This window comes from Macadamia integrifolia, chromosome 6 (genome assembly GCF_013358625.1).
Source record: "Macadamia integrifolia cultivar HAES 741 chromosome 6, SCU_Mint_v3, whole genome shotgun sequence".
Classification (NCBI taxonomy): Eukaryota; Viridiplantae; Streptophyta; class Magnoliopsida; order Proteales; family Proteaceae; genus Macadamia; species Macadamia integrifolia.
Genome location: NC_056562.1, coordinates 20,639,647 through 20,659,080, shown reverse-complemented (window position 1 = coordinate 20,659,080; position 19,434 = coordinate 20,639,647). Strand labels below are relative to the sequence as shown.

The following is a 19,434-nucleotide window of genomic DNA, read 5'->3' as shown; positions in this document are numbered from 1 at the left end:
ATCTAAAAAGAGGTGTATACATGGGGTGAGTTTTCCAACTCGGTCAGTGAGGGGTGGGGTCAAGCACATCCAAGCAAGACAATAGCAGTAATAATTTATGATGCATGATTGTAAAAATTAAACACATAGTCCATGATGCTCGTGATGTAGTTCATTTTTTTATTATCCACCTAATAATATAAACTAAGTCTGGTAAATGCTACTACGGTGCATTAGGCTGTATCCTTCGTCTTGGAACTGCCATCGACTATGCAAGGATACAAATCCTAGCCACGAATAGAAGCCTGTCGGTCCCGGTATGCGTCCATGGGTCACCCAGCAAACCCCTAATAATCCCCTCCTGGCAGTCACAACATCGGTACATCATCGGCCACATCGGACAGATTCTCGCCTCTGACAACAATCGCATCATACCACGGGTGTGGCATTCTGGAAAGACACATCGAACATACCACAATGGGTTATCCAACACCTCAACCCCTATTGGCAAGGGTTTGTAGCATAGGGAGTGATACCAAACCACATATATGTTTCATATCTTCATCGTGATATAGTTAGTATGAATTACACGATACCGGCAAGACCTCGGCCACAAAGTGTAATCCATCTCCAAATACAGTCCCAAGTAGATGATACCAGTGAGACCTTGGCCACAAAGTGAAACCCAAGACCGTTTACCTAATCTAGCATACATATCACAATTTAGTATGAAGTATGTGACACCGGTTCCAATCATTGGCCACAAAGCACATCCATTTTCAAATGCAGTCCCGGGGTACACGATACCAACGAGACCTTAGCCATAAAGTGTAACCCACGACTACAACTAACTCTAATGTACATAATCAATGCATGAATATAATATACATGCGACAATCATGGCACCGGTATCACCTCGGCCATGCCAAATTCTATCTCACACACACAACCAAACACACGGTAGTCACAATATCGGTACCACCTCGCCCACACCGGATCCCGTCATACATCTCCATACAATTCATATCACAATCGTAAATCACAAATGTAACATATCATCATCGCATTTGAGAAATTACAATTAAACATATAATTCTAAGCATGTGAGAAATTTAATAATAATAAACATTCTAAAAATAAACATAGTCCATCCCTCATCTGGTTGACGATCGGGTGTGTTCGGGTTTAAGTACGGTCACCGATTGATCAAATCAATTCTGGCTTCGGGGCACGTGTGCATCACTATCCTAGACACAAAGGGAATCGTACATCAGTACACATCAGGAACATCGGGAGGGACCCACACAGGTCACCCCCAAAGGGTACAGACACTGTCTCCAAGTGACAATATTGTCACCGAAAACACCCACCGGAAACAGGGCATTTCCACCAGAAATATTAGTCCTATTTCTAGTGGAGAAGATAAAGAGCACTTAAGGCTCATTTGTCCACTAAAAGCAACCCATCGGAAATAGATACAATGTTTCCTGTGCTATATTTCCGGTGGTAGTACAGAAAGGTCCAACTCGAATTGGGGCTTTTCAGCTCAGGCCCAATCGTCGGGATTTGTTCCATGGAGTTTGTAGGAGATGTTCCTAGCGTCATTCGAAGCCAAGAAAATCCCGATTCTATCAAGCCATTGGGAGATATGTTGATCGAATGATCGAAACCCTAGTTAGTCTTTTGGCAAAACATGTGGCCGGAGCTCACTGGGCTTGGTTCGAGCTTGGCAACATCACCGGGAGGGTAGAACTTGCATTCTATGACCTTAACATGGTTTTTACACCAAGATTACATTCATACCTAGCTTTTTCTAGGTCGAAATGAAGAGAGAGAGTGGTGGAAGTGAGTGTACTTACCTCCAACAGCGATTCCGGCAACTTGACGGCAGTCGGCACCAAGGTAAGCCTCCAATCTTTTTCTTCTTCCTCTTCTTCTTCCTTCCTCTCCTCTTTCTCTCCTCTCCTATGTTGAGCACAAGATAAATGAGGAAATAAATCCTCATTTCCCAACTTATAACTTAAGTGGACCTTAGGGTTTGTTTGGGTTGGATCCCTTTTGGACCAATCGGGTTAAAATGAATTTCGGGGCACAAGGACCTGACCATTTAGGTCCGTAAAATACTCACGTCATGAGGAAGGTGTGGAGGATGATTTGGGATCATTCAGAACCATTTACGATGCTAGTGGCAGGAACCACAGGCATTGAAACCCCTATAGCAGCCTGTTAACCCACCGAAAATAGGCACCAAATCTAGGCCCAGGCTGCTTCGGGTGGCATATTTTTGGTGGTCAAGATAGCTTGTTGTCCCATGGTTGGTCTTGCACGAGTGGTTGCCCTCGAACATGCTCAAAGCCTTTCGATAATTTTTTAATGCTTACCGGAATTCAAGTGTGGAGAGTCGGGTCACTTACCGTCTGGAATCGGAAGGTATGAATCGCCTCCAGTTAGATAGGCATGTAATACACAAACATGTGGTGTCATCTCCACCCCTTTGACAATGTGCAGCCACGAGCCAAAATTTGATCGTACTTCCGATCTCTGATCCAAGGCCTGTCACACAGTTCAAATTAGACCGGATTAGGGCACGGATTTAACAGATTTTTAAGGACAAAATAAGTTTTCAAAATTGATAGCAATTATTATAGCCCAAGTTGGAGAATGTTAGAATATTTCTATGTGGGCTTATATTAATTGGGTTTTTTGTGCTTTAATAAAGCCAGGCTAATTATTTGCTCTAATTAAGTGAGACATACGGGATTTTAATTACTTTAATATGGGCTGGCTAATGTGGGCTTTAGTTAACCATTGGACTTGTGATAAATGGGTCCATTGGGAAACTTTATAAATAGAGAGCTAGGTCCCTCCTCTAACCCTAATTTTATTCACAACGTACATTCTGGAGAGAGAGGGAGAAAGAGAAAGAGACAGGGTTTCTTGTGGCTTCCTCCCTTATGCGTTTAGGTTCCTCATCTAGCTAGTGATCATAAGAGAATAGAAGAGAAGCACCTTGCAACGTGAATCAAAATGTTTTCAGCTGCGCTTTGCTTTATTATTTATCCTAAACAATGTACGCTTTTATTGATTATAGTTTCTATCCCATTATTCTTGGTGTTCTTAATCTATCTATGGTGACCTATGGGTCTGAGCTTTACATCTCGTGAGAGATTTTAATTTTACAGTAAGACCTTCCGTATTCTACATTACTTGGTTTTTCTCTTCTACCAGAGACGCCATTAAAGCAAGCTCTGCTCAAGAGTCTCTCTCCAGTTGCAGAAGAGGTGAAACTACTTTTGTAATTTTGAGCTCTTTATTTTAAATTCTCTCCTCTGTTTCATCATGCGTTTTCATCTCTACTTGTTTTTGTTAGTCTGGTGCTTTTGTTGTTTTTCGTTTCAATGGTTTAACATATAGCTTTCTAGAACTTAATCCTGGAAGAGTGTTTATGGAGTCCGTTGAGAGATTAATCTCTCATTGAGGTTTTGCAGGAAGAGGGTTTAACAGGAAAGGGGTTTAGTTGGAAGAGTGTTTATTGAGGTTTTGCAGGAAGAGTGTTTAGGAGCTTGAGTTTCACCTTCTGACATGGTTTTGCTAGTTTCTATTGATGGTGGTGGTAATTGTATCTTGTATGGATCGTTATGGCCTACTTTGGTTTCCTCTGCGCTGTTTCATCCTGCATTTTAACCGTTTCTTGTTTTTGTTGGTTTGATGCTTTTGTTGTTTTTCGTTTCAGGGTTTTAGCAGATTCCATAGAACTTAGTTCAGGAAGAAGGTTGATAAAGGCCATTGAGAGATTAATCTCTCATTGAGGTTTTGCAAGAAGAGGGTTTAGCAGGTTGAGTTTCTCCTTCTGAAGTGGTTTTGCTAGTTTCTGTTCATGGTGGTAGTAATTGTATCTCGAATTGATCGTTGTGGCCTCCTTTGGTTTTCTCTTCTCTGTTTGATCCCGCATTTTAACCATTTACTTGTTTTTGTTAGTTTGATGCCTTTTTTTTTTTTTTTTTCCTAGGGGAGCTTTCATAGAACTTAATCCAGGAAGATTGTTTATCGAGTGCATTGAAAAGATTAATCTCTCATTGAGGTAAAACCAAAAAGTGGCGATTATGTTTTTAACACTTCATGTGTTTTGGGAGGTAAGAGCTTTAACTACAATAGAGTTTTGTAAAACTAGTATTTGTTGAGGGTTTGAACATGCTTCTACTTGAACCAATTGAATAGTTTCCCTGCCATTTCGTAGTTGAAAGAAATATAATTTTCAATATTATTAATTTGTGTCCTTGTGTTTTCTAGTGAGAAATTAGGCTATAAGAAATGGTGAGATCTCTTTGTCCATTCTATTTGTTTACTTATTAAAGAAATTAGATCTAGGAAAAAAGTTATCATCGTTTGAGTTTGTTTCTTATACTTTAAATCTTTTTTTTTTAATTTCTTTAGGACTGGAACGACAGCAGTAAATCAAGTGACAGTGTCCAATGGATTGGTGAAGATGAAGATGAAGTCAACTCTTAACATTGTTCCTTTCCCTTCATCTTCAAATTTTAATACTCATGAGGTGAACCTTATACCCAACCAAGGCTATGCTTGTTTGAATATAAAATATTATCTCAGAAATCAACCTTTTATTTATAATTTTTTTTTCCTTTATTTTTTTTTAATTAAATATGAGAAGGAAGCATGTCTAGGCACTGATTGAGTGAGGAAAGAATCAAAATGTCTAGGCACTGATTGAGTGAGGAAAGAATCAAACTATGTGATGGGGTTGGTGTCATCTATGGAGGCAATTGTATCATGGACCAATGTATTATTCTTTTTGGAAATAACATCGAGAAATTTGTTCCAGGAACAGTAAGGATGGGCATCAAACCCTGGTTCTTGTGTATATGATTTTTTTTTTTTTTTTGTTGCCTTTTTGTTAGAAATAGAAAAGAGAGAGAGAGCAATGTTTTGTCCAAGAGGTTGTCCTCTTGTCATGGAAAGATGATTTTTTGCTTATTGTTTTGGTTGTCTCTGGCTTTGTTTGTTTCATCAGTAATATTTTCCTGAAAAATTCATTTGTAATTAATAAATTTTGTTTTGTCTTTCTTTGTCGTTTCACCTTTGATTTTTGTATACTGATGAAGTGTTTTCAGAATGCTTGATTTCATAAAGATTTCAACCATTTGATGTGGAAGCGTTTTCAGACATGTTTGCTTTTCTAAATTTTCTCTTGTTGTGTGTGAGAGTGTGTACAATTTTGGATCATGACAGTACAAAGCTGCTAGTATATTTAATCTCAATTGGCATTTGTAACTCGAGGTAATCATTTTGGGTTTAGAGGGATTCAAAATCTAGGGGAGAGAATGATCTGGTCACTGAAGTTGATGCTGTCCTAGGTAATCAAGAGGATGAAGTCCAGTGATGAGGTTACGTGGAGATATCGTCATCATACTATCAGGAGAGAGAGATCTTTGCTAGAATATTTCTTTCCAATAGTGAAAGAAGAGTGCCAATAGTCTGGCCGATGAATTACCCAATTCTGGTATTGCCAGATCTGATTTGTATCTTGGGTTTTACCCTATTTTGTGGTGGTGTAATGATGCTCTTTTGTTGGCTGTGGACATTAGCTTTCTTTGTTGTTGTATTATATCTACTGTAGTTCTATTTTTTTCTTGTAAAAATAAAGGAAAATAGAGAAACACCGAGAGGGAGAAAGAGAGAGTCGAACTTGAGGAAATAGCAGATTCAATTGTGTGATTGCTTCTACCCTCATCTTCTCATTAAATAGCTAACATTCTATTACAATTACAAGAGGACAACTGTCCTACTATGGCCAGAAATATAAAACATAATAGAAGACTACCTTATTAGTTATTGACTTATAGGACACTAATACCAGTCCTAGTACAACCAGGACTCCTATTTACTAGGAATCTTGACTAACCGAAGGGAGAAGTCTGCGCAACTCTCAAACTCCTCCTTTCCTCTCCTACGATAACTTCTAGCTTATTACAAATGTAGTCCGCTCTACTACCCCCCAAGGACTTAGTAAAAACATCTGCAAGTTGTTCTCCTGTGCGAACATGATTTGTCGAAATAACTCATTGTTGTAATTTTTCACGAACAAAGCGATAGTCAACTTCAATATGTTTTGTCTTCTCATGGAACACTGGATTAGAAGCAATATGAATAACAACTTGGTTGTCACACATTACTGCATAGAATAAGTACAATTAAAACCAAGTTCAGTCAAGAGCTGCTTTATCCACATCAACTTACAAGTAACATGAGCTATGGCTCGATGCTCAGATTTAGCACTAGACCTTGCCACAACAGCTTGCTTCTTGCTCTTCCAAGACACAAGGTTTCCACCAACAAAAGTACAGCACCCTGTAGTTGACCTTCTATCAAAAGGAGAACCAGCCCAATCTGTATCACAAAAACATTCAATACGATTATGTCCATGATATTAATATACCAGACCACGTCCTAGAGCTTTTTTAAGATACCTTAGAATACGAACAACAGCATCCCAATGTGAAGTATGTGGAGATGACAGAAACTAACTCACAACACTGACAGGGAAAGCAATGTCAGGTCGAGTCACAGTTAAATAATTAGCTTTCCCACCAACCTCCTGTATTTCTCAGGATCATCTAACACATCACCTTCTTCGGGCATAAGTTTCACATTTGGATCTATTGGAGTATCAATGGTCTTGGATCCTCACATACCTGTTTCTAAAAGTAGATCTAAAACGAACTTTCTTTGAGACAAAGAAATTCCTTTTCTTGACTGAGCAACTTCGATTCCCTGGAAGCACTTTAATTGTCCTAGATCCTTCGATTCCTAGAAAGTACTTTAATTGTCCTAGATCCTAAGTTTGAAAGTGTTCCTGCAAATGAGCTTTCAAACTTTGGATTCCTTCAACATCATCTTCAGTAATGAAAATATCATCAACATAAATAACCAAAAATATCCTCTTTCCACCGGACTTTCGATAGAACACAGAATGATTACTATCACACCTTGATAGTATGTGCCCAAATGCACATACCACATCAGTGAATCTTCCAAATCACGCCCGAGGAGATTGTTTAAGCTCATACAAGGACTTCTTGAGTTTGCACACCTTTTCACATTCCCCCTGAGCAACAAACCCCAGAGGTTGCTCCATATACACTTCCTCATGCAGGTCACCATAAAGAAAATCATTCTTCACATCAAGTTGAAATAGCGGCCAATGAGAGGAAGCCGCAAGAGAAATCAGAACATGAACAGAAGCCATTTTGGCAACAGGAGAGAAGGTATCCACGTAATCAATGTCATAAACCTGGGCATACCCTTTTGCCACTAGCCGAGCTTTCAAACGAGCAAGAGAGCCATCAGGGTTCACTTTAATTACATATACCCAGCGACAACCAATAGCCTTTTTTCCAGGGGGTAATGATACAAGATCCCGAGTCTGGTTCGCCTCTAAGCCTAGGACTAGATAATGCCTCTGCAAGGGTCTTAGGAATAGGATGATGAGAAATAGTGGAAAGACAGGAATGAAAGGTAGACGAAAGACCAAAATAAGACACAAAATCAGCAATAGGATGTTTGGTACAACTCCAAACAACCTTACGTTGTGCAATAGGGAGGTCTACGTTAGAAAGAGGAATACCTAGAGGTAGATCTGTAGACAAAAATGATAAGGTAGGTGCCGCAGGGAGAGGGGGGCTGCTGCTTCCCGAACACATCGTGTATGCACTTGTAACGGGGGTGGTGGTGGTGGGACCTCTGTCTTAGTGGCAACCTGCATATTAGAGTGATGGTTAATATAAAGGGGAAGATCATCATCCAATTCAGACACAACAAATGACTCATTAGGATATGGGGTGGATTATAAAAAGGAGACATCAGCAGTGACAAAATACTTGTAAAGAACCAGGGAATAACAATGGTATCCCTTTTGAGTACAGGCACAACCCAAAAAGAGACACTTAATGGCTCGACGATCCAATTTTGATAACCCTAGACGATGATCATGAATAAAGCAAACACAACCAAAAACACGAGGGGGAAAAACAAAAAGTGGGTCAAACGAAAATAATAAAGAATGGGAAATACCACACCAAAAAATAAAGGAAGGCATACGATTAATAAGATAATAAGCAGTGAGAACAACATCAGCCCAAAAAACTTTAGATACCTTCATTTCAAACATAAGTGACCTAGCAACCTACATCAAATGACGGTTCTTTCTTTCAGCCACTCCATTTTGCTGGGGAGTGTCTGAATAAGAAGTCTGGTGGTGTATCATATCACACTTAGCCATAAACTCAGAAAATTGATCAAAAAAGTATTCTTTTGCATTATCACTGCGTAGAATTTTGATAGTCATACCAAATTGATTTTTTATTTCAGCAACAATGTCACAAAATATGGTAAATAACTCAATGATTTTCCATTAAATAAAGCCAGGTCGTCTAGGAATAGTCATCAACAAAAGTAAAAAAGTACTTAAAACTTGACGCGGATGTAATAGGACAAGGGCCCCATACATCTAAATGAACCAAAGAAAAAGGAGATACAGACCATTTATTAACTGGAGGGGAATAACTAACGTGATGTAGTTTTTCAAACTGACATGACTCACATTTTAAACTAGAAAGAGAAAGAAAATTGGGATCCAGTTTCTGTAGACTCTGTAAAGACGGATGGCCCAACCGGTAGTGAACCTGATGAGGAGTCAAAGTACCCAAACATGCTATGAAAGGTGCAGAGTCTTCAAAAATGTACAGTCCCCCAACCCGACAACCTCTACCAAGCATCTTCTTCTTTGTAAGATCCTAAAAAACACATGAGTTGGAGAAAAAGTTTATAGAACAATTGTAAACTTGTGTAAACTTGCTTACAGACAATAGGTTGAATGGTAACTCGGGCAAATAAAGCACAGATGATAATGATAAGGAGGCATTAAGATGAATAGTGCCATAGCCATTGACTTTAGCGATTGAGCCATTGGCCAATGTGACAGTAGCAGAGGACTTCTTAAAAGAAAATACCAGTCATATGATCCGATGCACCTGAATCGATTATCCAGGGTTGAGAAGAAGTGGAGAGACACAAAATGGCATTACTCGTCTGAACAAGAGTAACAGTGGGAGGTGAGGGTGCTTGATTCTGAAAGCGTACAAATTCTTCATTGCTCATCCTGACCATCTTACTCACAGATTGTCCAGGCTGAGAAGGATCAACTGTGGCTGAGTTGGCAAACTATTTTTGAGGAGGTTTGCCATGAAGTTTCCAACAAAATAGTTGGATGTGTCCTGGTTTACCACAATGATGACATGTACATACTGCTCCTGAACTACCTGAAGAGTTTCCAGTAAATTGTCCCTTATTACCAACATTACCTGTGCCACGTGAAGTTCCTTGATTATTACCTTGTGTTGCAAGTGTGGAGTTTTTCATTGGAGTGGAATCCTAAGAATTCTCTCGAGATACCAATAAGACTCGAGAAAAGGTATCTGCAAGAGATGTCACCTTGTCACCTCCAAGGATCGGAGAACGAACAGAGTCATATTTTGTTCTAAGACCTCCTAAAAAACTCATAACTACAAGTTGCTCTCGCTAGTCTGGCATCTTCTTCACATCACTTGTTATACCCGAACCCTAAAACTTCCTGTTTAATGTTTAGGTGTGACGCTGGAGGACACCAGTACCAGTGAGCACTAGGTTGCATCCGTATTTTGCTGAGGAAGAAAGGGCAACCCCACTTGCACCTGCTACCCATGCTTAAGTAATTGGAAGGGATTCCAGACCCAAAGGGAAAGGTCAGTTGAACCTCACACACACTAGAAACCCTGGAGAAGGCCCCACTCAAATAGAGGAGAAATCGCCATGCAAAGTGACCAGTTCAGCCTTCGCCGGCTGATGGTCAACGGTGGATGCTCCATCCACCAGTGAACACCCTCTGGTGAGAATATTGGCCAAAAATGGGTTAATTTGCCATGGGACCCGGATCTTCGCACCCGTGCACATCATACAACACCCAATAGTTGGTACAACCTATTGGGGAATAGATGAACGTATCCGGACACCCTAAGGTGGGTCTGTTAGTGCTGAATAACGGAATAGCCCAGTATTGGGTAAAAACTCATTAATTCCCCAAACAACCCTTAGTGGGACTTAAGTGGCTATAAATAGGGCTCTTACCATACATTTCTTCTCCTACCAAAATAGAAAGAATGAAAGGGAGAAAGAAGAAGAAGAAGAAGGAGAAGGAGAGGAAGGAAGGAGGAAGGCTAGGGCTCCATTCTTGAGGTAAGCCCATATGCTCATCTCTCCACACACACACATAAATCTCTATCTATCTCTCTCTCTCCTTCCCATTTCACTCTTTATTGGGAGTAATGGAGACCTAACCAAATTCCACCTACCCAACCATAAATACTACATAATGGGAGAGGGAAATTAGAGTAAGAGACCTAAATTGGCAAGGTTATTCAGTCAACCTTGGGTCTAAGGATAAATCCCTATGAAATCCCTACCCAAAACCCTAGGATTTGGGAATTTAAACAAATCCTCTATGACCTAACATCCTAACCTAATCCTAAGTTGGGGAAAATGAAATTAAACCTAGGTATGGTGTGTGAGAGTGATCTCATGGGCCATTAATAACCATTCCATGAGATCAACCTAAGTCTTCCCTAATATATCCTAACCTAGACTTGTGTATTGAGGAAATTGGGTGTATCTTGAAACCCTATGTTGATCCACTCACTAATTTCACTAAACTTAAGCTAAGTGAAGTGTGTGAGGATACCCTACATGAAAAACCAACCCTAAAATCACAAAACTCAATTTGTAAACTATACAAAAGAAGGAGAAACGGGAATGGAGTTGGGAAATGACACCCCACTGAAAAATACGTATTTCCACCACCATACACAGGGGCCACAGGGGCAATAGGGCTGATCTGGGCAAGAAAATCCTAATTTTTCCTTCACCGACGGATGGTCACCGGCCAGCAGGTGAAGGCAAGAACCATCCACCGGTGAAATATTACAAGATGTGCATTCCGTTCGGATTCATCCATCGATGAACTCACCGACGGATGACCATCAACTGGTGAACCGTTTTAAAGTTAATTTTTAATCCTTTTCATTGGGGCACGAGTCTTAGTGTCCCACTCCTTTATGAATAACCGAATAACCTAAAAACACTATGTATCCTAGGAGTGGAACCGAGAAGTGACGGGGACACGCAACACGAAACCATCAACTATCTACCACCATCTAGAACACGAGGTGAGGGGATTTTATGTGTTTTTATGGAATGCTTGCATCATAATGCATATGTGAACGAATTTTATAAATTTACATATTATTATATTATTCCTTATATATGGTGTTGATGTGGCATGAGAATGTGGATTATGATTGTGCATGTGTGCATGTGTACATGTGTGCATGTGTGTGTGTAACTGGGGTACAGGGTGGCCAACGGTTGGTGCTGGTGGCACTGCATGCTCAGGGTGCATGTGTGCATGTTGGTGTGTGACTGGGGTGCAGGGTGGCCAACGGTTGGTGCCGACGGCACTGCATGCTCAAGGTGTGTGTGTGTGTGTGTGTGTGACTAGGGTGCAGGGTGGCCAACGGTTGGTGCCGACGGCACTGCATGCTCAGGGTGAGTGTGTGTGTGACTGGGGTGCAGGGTGGCCAATGGTTGGTGCCGGCGGAACTGCATGCTCAAGGTGTGTGTGAGTGTGATTAAATTGTGTTGTGGCATATTAGAATGCATTAGACTAGGATAACCACCTGGTGCTACAACCCTTGCCAATAGGGGTTTACGTATTAGCTAATCCTCTCATCCGACAGTCCGTGGTTGGGGACTATTTTCGATGACTGAGGTGCAAACATGCCAGGGTCGTGACAGACCCTCACGCGATGTTTGATTCGGTGACGGGTATACCCTACATGCGATGTTGGATTCGATGTAGTGGTATCATGGGAGGGTTATTAATAGGGGTTTACTAGGTAATGATGTGGTTTCAGAACCGGTACGCTCCTGACACGTAACTTGCTAATATCCCTGGGGACTAATAACGTACATTCATGACTGGGGATAACACCTGCATTGCAGTAGCACTTATATCCCCTTTGGACTTAGAAATTGTTGCTTAAAATTGCTTGATAATAAATGGATCATGTCATTTCACTCACATAATTGCATTCATATTGATGTGGTCGGGCATGAATATTCATATTGCTGTATTTTCTTGGATTGTCAAGATTGCTTGTGTGTGTTACCCTCACTGGGCTTCGTGGAAGCTCACCCCCTGTTGTTGCCCCTTTTTAGATGTTGATTCAGGAAATCCTTTGGAAACTGTAATCGAGGTCCCAGCTCTCTACGGAGGTGACCTCTGGGATGAGGAGTTGGTTGCGCACGAGGATGGATGCATGTGCGATGATTGTGCATTTGGAGCACTCTGAGGATGGGAGTATCATCTTCTATTTTTTATTCTTTTTGTACTTAACAGATGTAGCCCTGTGGGGGCATAACTGTAATTATGATTAAGATGTGAAAACATTCTTTTTGTGTAAATATGGTAAATATCAATAGAAATCACCAGTTGATATATATTTTGTTTATATTATAAGTATGTGATTTTAGAATTCATTTCATAATCTTATGAACTTAAAGTACTGCATCGTGGATCCTGGATGGATGGTGGACACGTGTGTGTGTCCATGTCGTCAGCCTTCAGGTGAGTGGAGGCGAGGTGTGACAACGAGTGGTATCAGAGCGCGATACTCTGCTTTAAGTCATAAACTTATGAAATGTTAGGACTACTGGTGATTAGGTTATAAATAAAAGCTTAAAGATAAGTACATAAATCATAGTTCTCACATAGGAGACAAGTTGAAGATAGAAGCCGATAACACTGATAATTTCATTAATAACAAATTCAGCTTACAACTTTGAGAGAGGAGAATACAAGACTTAACTAGGAGCAAATTATATAGACGATAACTGCCTGCTGAATAGCTCCCAAGTTAATAACACTAATGGCACAAACAAAACATAATAGGATCACAATTCTAAGAACAAGATTGAAAGATAGGAGGACCTAGGAAAAACTACTGTTGGGGTGGATCACTGGGTGGTACCGAAAAAAGAGTAGTATCTGCTAGCCCAAAGTAAGTTTCCCACCTATGGGTCTATACCTCCAGATGACTAACCCTATCATCAATGCTATCCAGACGGGTATTCAGACCCCAAAAACCTGTTTCCATAGCCTGCATCACCCGATCCCAACCTACTGCATCACTTGGTGCGGTCGAAAAAGAAGTGCCACCGGCATATTGAGATGAAGTGTAAGGAGGAGGTGGGGTAGTTACCCTACGGCCTTGATGCAATGGAGGTCCATCATCTTCACTATCCTCCCCATCTTCCTCGCTCTCCTCGGCCTCCTCATCGTTTTCCATATCCATATCCTGGTTACCTCCTATAGGGACCATTACCGGCACCCCCTCAACATCACTACCATCATTAGGGTCAACCTTCATCTTCAATAAGGAGTGTAAATCGAAAGGGTACCTCTTGGCTCCATCTGTAAGGTCGTCAGCATAGGGGACCCCAAAGTGTACAAAAATACTAGTAAGGAGATTTCCGTAAAGTGAATTTCCATCCTTTGGGTACTTGGCTCGGTATGCCATATGCCGCATCAATAGGTATGGGAGGTTGATATGGAGACCCACATACAAGCACAGGCTAACATAGGCCTGGAGAAGAGAAACTTAATTGAAATAACCTCCAGCTAGTAATATGTTTAACTGAACTACCCTATAAAGCACCTTGGGCGTGGTCCTGAAGCGATTGAACCTAGCCCATCCACTAGTGGTTCCAGTCAACTGCCGACACATCTCATCTAAACTATCTTGGGGCATGAAGGCTCCCCTTCTAGTCTTGGGAGCACAATATACACTCTCTCTGGCGCTTGAAATCCCAGTAATAGCACCAAACTCGACTGTGGTGAAGGAGAGGTCTACTCCCATAACTCAGCTTGTGAAACGATAATCATGCTCCCCTACTTCCTCGCCCCTCAGATTGCAAAAGAACATTTGGACCAAGCGAGGATAACATCTATCCCCCGGGTCTAGCAGCGGTGACCAACCCAGTGCCTGGAATCGCCTCGCTATACCAAAGGAAGGCATCTGACCATATAATATTGCCTTCCCGGAATCCACAAGTTTACTTCCAAAAATCCCCCATTTCTACGCACTCTCCACAGAGCTAAACCAAAATCTGTCAAAGTTAGGTTCTTGAGGAGCTGGAATCTGCCTCACAGCATTTTGACTATGTGTGTCTCTACTCATGACTGCATACAAACACAACGAATATTCATATCCAACTAAGTGGATACAAAAGGAAAGGCACATTTGGAAAGAATGCAAGAAATTTCACATAAATCACTAGTTAGGGTTTCATAGAGAAGAAAATTTGGGGGGAAATGAAAAATCTAACAAAAATGGGAGGAAAACCTTACCTCTTGCGCGAAATGTGGTGTGGATTGGTGGCAAAAATCACTAGATGATGTTCTTCCAACCTTGGGAGAGCTCTCTGATCGTTCTTGGTAAGAAAAGGAAGAGGACAGTGGCACCTAGCAGGTTTGGTAAGGGGACATATTCTAGTGCAACCTTAGGTCAGTATATAAGACCAGAAACAGGACAAGCACCACCACCACCTAGACCCATGGTAGCACAGTCTCAGACGGTCCCCTTAAGGTGTTTTGTCTATTAGCAAACGGGTCACTTTGCAAAGAATTGCTCACAGAGGAGATCGGGTGACCCCTATGTAGGACCAACCAGATCAGTGCAACCATTATCCGCCACCCGTCTGACTCAGGCACTATAGGGAGCTAGACTACAAGGGAAAGTGTTTGCACTGACTACTAAGGAAGCAGAGGCATCGCCTAGAGTGGTCACAGGTACCTTGTTGATATCGATGACCCCTACATATGTTTTGTTTGATACTGGTGCATCACATTCATTTGTATCCCCCACTTTTGCCGCTAAGATGAATATCAAGCCAAAAATGTTAACACACAAGTTAGTAGTTAGCACACCAACTGGGAGTGAGGTAAGATTAGAGGAGATTTATGAGTCGTGTCCTATTCAAGTCTGTGGACGGGACATGATTGCCCATTTGATTAAATTAGAGATGCGTGACTTCGATGTTATCTTAGGTATGGATTGGTTATCCGCCTATAGGGCATGTGTTTTATGTGCTGAGAAGAAAATTGTATTCAAACTTCGAGAAGGAGGTGAGTTTGTTTACAAGGGGAGAAAAGTCAAGAAGTCCAAGAAACTAGTGATATCTGTACTTGAAGTGAGAAGATTACTAGAGCAAGGATGTGAGGCTTATTTGGCATCTGTGATTGACACAACTGAGGAGAGTAAGTCGGTAGAGGAAATAGAAGTAGTGAGAGAATTTTCAGACATCTTTCCTGACGACTTACCTGGACTACCCCCGAACCGAGAGACTGAATTCACTATTGATCTGATCCCTGGGGCAGCACCTATATCAAAAGCTCCATATAGGATGGCACTTTCAGAACTGAAGGAGTTGAAGGAACAATTACAAGATTTATTGGAGAAAGGGTTCATCCGACCTAGTGTGTCCCCATAGGGAGCACCGGTACTCTTTGTTAGGAAGAAGGATGGGAATATGAGAATGTGCATAGACTACAGGGAACTCAATAAACTGACTATCAAGAATAGGTATCCGTTGCCCAGAATCGATGACCACTTTGATCAATTGCAAGGTGCAACCACATTCTCCAAAATTGACCTTAGATCTGGTTATCATCAACTCAAGATCAAAGAGGGTGACATCAGGAAGATAGCTTTTATGACCCGTTATGGATACTATGAGTTCCTAGTGATGCAATTTGGACTAACCAATGCCCCCACAGTGTTCATGGAGTTGATGAATAGAGTATTCCACGATATGTTAGACAACTTTGTCATCGTTTTCATCGACGACATTTTGATCTATTTGAAAATCCGGGAGGAACATGCTACCCACTTGAGATTTGCCCTTCAGAGATTGAGAGAGAAGCAGTTGTATGCAAAATTCAGTAAATGTGAGTTTTGGCTTACACAAGTGCATTTCTTAGGGCATGTTGTCTCAGAGAAGGGCATTGAAGTTGATCCTGGAAAGGTAAAGGTTGTGGTAGAATGGGAGGCACCTAAGAATGTAGGTGAAATTCGTAGTTTCCTGGGGTTAGCAGGGTACTACAGAAGGTTCATTGAAAATTTCTCACGCATTTCTGGACCTATGACTCAACTAACACAGAAGGGAGTGAAATTTGAATGGTCTAAGGAATGTGAAGAAAGTTTCCAGGAATTGAAGTGAAAATTAATAACAGCTCCAGTACTCACTATTCCAGAAGGCAACGCTGGAATGGTAGTATATAGTGATGCATCCAAGTTGGGCTTAGGCTGTGTGTTGATGCAAAATGGCAAGGTTGTACCATATGCATCTCGACAGCTGAAGGACTATGAAAAGAATTACCCCACTTATGACTTGGAGTTAGCAACGGTAATTTTTGCTTTAAAGATCTGGTGGCATTATTTATATGGGGAAAAGAGTGAGATCTACAGCAATCATAAGAGTTTGAAATACTTTTTCACCCAAAAGGAGCTGAATATGAGACAAAGAAGATGGTTGGAACTGATGAAGGCTTATGATTGCACCATCCATTACCATCCGAGGAAGGCCAATGTAGTGGTTGATGCATTGAGCAGAAAGTCTCAAACTCTATCCCTAGCAGCCTTGACTATGAATGAACATTTGATTGAGGAAGCTAGAAGAATGGATTTGAAATTACTAACAAATGAGGCGACAGTGACCTTGGCCGCACTTATGATACAACCATCGTTAGTGGAGAAAATCCAAGTCTCCCAAGTACTAGATGAGGATCTTCAGAAAATAGTAAGCGATATCAAAGAAGGAAGACAAAAAGATTTAAATTTCAAGTTGACTAAAGATGGGGTCCTCAAGTTCAAGGATAGAATTTGCATACCAAAGGATGAGGAAATGAGGGAATTAATATTGAAAGAAGCTCACAGTTCACCCTACTCCATCCATCCTAGTAGTACAAAAATGTACAAGGATTTAAAAAGGTCCGATTGGTGGTGTGGCATGAAAACTGACATAGCCACCCATGTAGTCAGTTGCTTGAATTGCCAACAGATCAAAGCAAAAAAGGCAAAGGCCACATGGCTTATTACAAACCCTACCCATACAAGAATGGAAATGGGAAAACATTACCATGGATTTTGTCACAGGATTGCCGCGTACTCAGAAAGGGAATGACACCATCTGGGTAATTGTAGACCGACTGACCAAGGTGGCCCATTTCATCCCTATGAAGATTACTTACTCCATAGAAAAGTTGGCTCAACTGTATGTTGACAATATTGTCCGATTACACGGGGTACCAGCAAGCATTGTCTCTGAACGTGATGCCAGATTCACCTCCAACTTCTTGAAATGTCTACAGACAGCAATGGGGACACAACTGAATTTCAGCATGGCATTCCATCCACAGACAGATGGGCAGTCAGAGAGGACTATACAGACCCTAGAGGATATGTTGTGGGCTTGTGTATTGGATATGAGCTATAGCTGGGATGAGCACTTGTCACTCATAGAGTTCTCCTACAATAATAGCTACTAGGCTACTATAGGCATGGCACCTTATGAAGCCTAGTATGGTAAGAAATGCAAAATGCCTTTGTATTGGGAAGAAGTTGGAGAAAGGAGGATCCTAGGCCGGGAACTGATCCAATCCATTTGTGAGAAAGTGGATGTAATCAGGGAGAGAATTAAGGCGGTTCAATCAAGACAGAAAAACTATGCAGATGTCAGACGGAAGCACCTAGAGTTTGAGGTGGGCGATAAAATTTTTCTAAAGGTATCCCCAATGAGAGGAGTGAAGAGATTTGGCAAGAAGGGAAAGCTAAGTCCTCGATACATGGGACCTTATGAAATATTGGGTCGAGTCAGAACAGTAGCTTCCAGGTCGCTATGCCACCCGAATTAGAAGGAGCTCATAATGTGTTTCATGTTTCCATGCTCAAGAAGTACGTTTCCGATCTAGCTCATATTTTGACACATATACCCTTGGAACTTGACGTTGATTAGAAGTATGTAGAACAGCCAGAAGAAATCATTGGCCGGAGAGACCACATTCTCCGCAATCGGACTATTTCTTATGTACTAGTCAAGTGGAGGAATCACTCCAGACAAGAAGCGTCTTGGGAACGTGAAGAGGAAATGAAGAAGAAATATCCTCAGTTGTTTGGATCACCAGGTACATCAAATTTCGGGGATGGAAGTTCTTGTAAGGAGGGGGGAATGTTATACGCGAACCCTAAAACTTCCTATTTAATGTTCAGGTGCGACTCCGGAGGACACCAGTACCAGTGAGCACTGGGTTGCATCCGTCTTTTGCCGAGGAAGGAAGGGCGACCCCACTTGCACCTGCTACCCATGCTTAAGTAATTGGAAGGGATTCCAGACCCGAAGGGAAAGGTCAGTTGAACCTCACACACACTAGAAACCCTAGAGAAGGCCCCACTCAAATAGAGGAGAAATCGCCATACAATGTGACCAGTTCAGCCTTCACCGGCTGATGGTCACCGATGGATGCTCCATCCACCGGTAAACACCCTCCGGTGAGAATACTGGCCGAAAACGGGTTAACTTGCCTTGGGACCCTGATATTTGCACCCGTGCACATCAAATCACCCCCAATAGTTGTTACAACCTATTGGGGAATAGATGAACGTATCCGAACACCCTAAGGTGGGCCCGTTAGTGCCGAATAACAGAATAACCCGATATTGGGTAAAAACCCATTAATTCCCCAAACAGCCCTTAGTGGGACTTAAGTGGCTATAAATAAGGCTCTTACCATACATTTCTTCTCTTACCAAAATAGAAAGAAGGAAAGGGAGAAAGAATAAGAAGAAGAAGGAGAAGGAGAGGAAGGAAGGAAGGAGGAAGGCTAGGGCTCCATTCTTGAGGTAAGTCCATATGCTCATCTCTCCACACACACACATAAATCTCTATCTATCTCTCTCTCTCCTTCCCATTTCACTCTTTATTGGGAGTAATGGAGACCCAACCAAATTCCACCTACCCAACCATAAATACTACACAATGGGAGAGGAAAATTAGAGTAAGAGACCTACATTGGCAAGGTTATTCACTCAACCTTGGGTCTAAGGACAAATCCCTATGAAATCCCTACCCAAAACTCTAGGATTTGGGAATTTGAACAAATCCTCTATGACCTAACATCCTAACCTAATCCTAAGTTGGGGAAAATGAAACTAAAACTAGGTATGGTGTGTGAGAGTGATCTCATGGGCCATTAATAACCATTCCATGAGATCAACCTAAGTCTTCCCTAAT

General features: G+C 41.5%; 1 pseudogene; it reads right to left on the bottom strand.

Annotated features, from left to right (window-relative positions):
• Positions 1–6,056: 6,056 nt before the first annotated feature.
• LOC122082116 lies at positions 6,057–13,664 on the bottom strand (annotated as a pseudogene).
• Between the last annotated feature and the right edge of the window lie 5,770 nt (positions 13,665–19,434).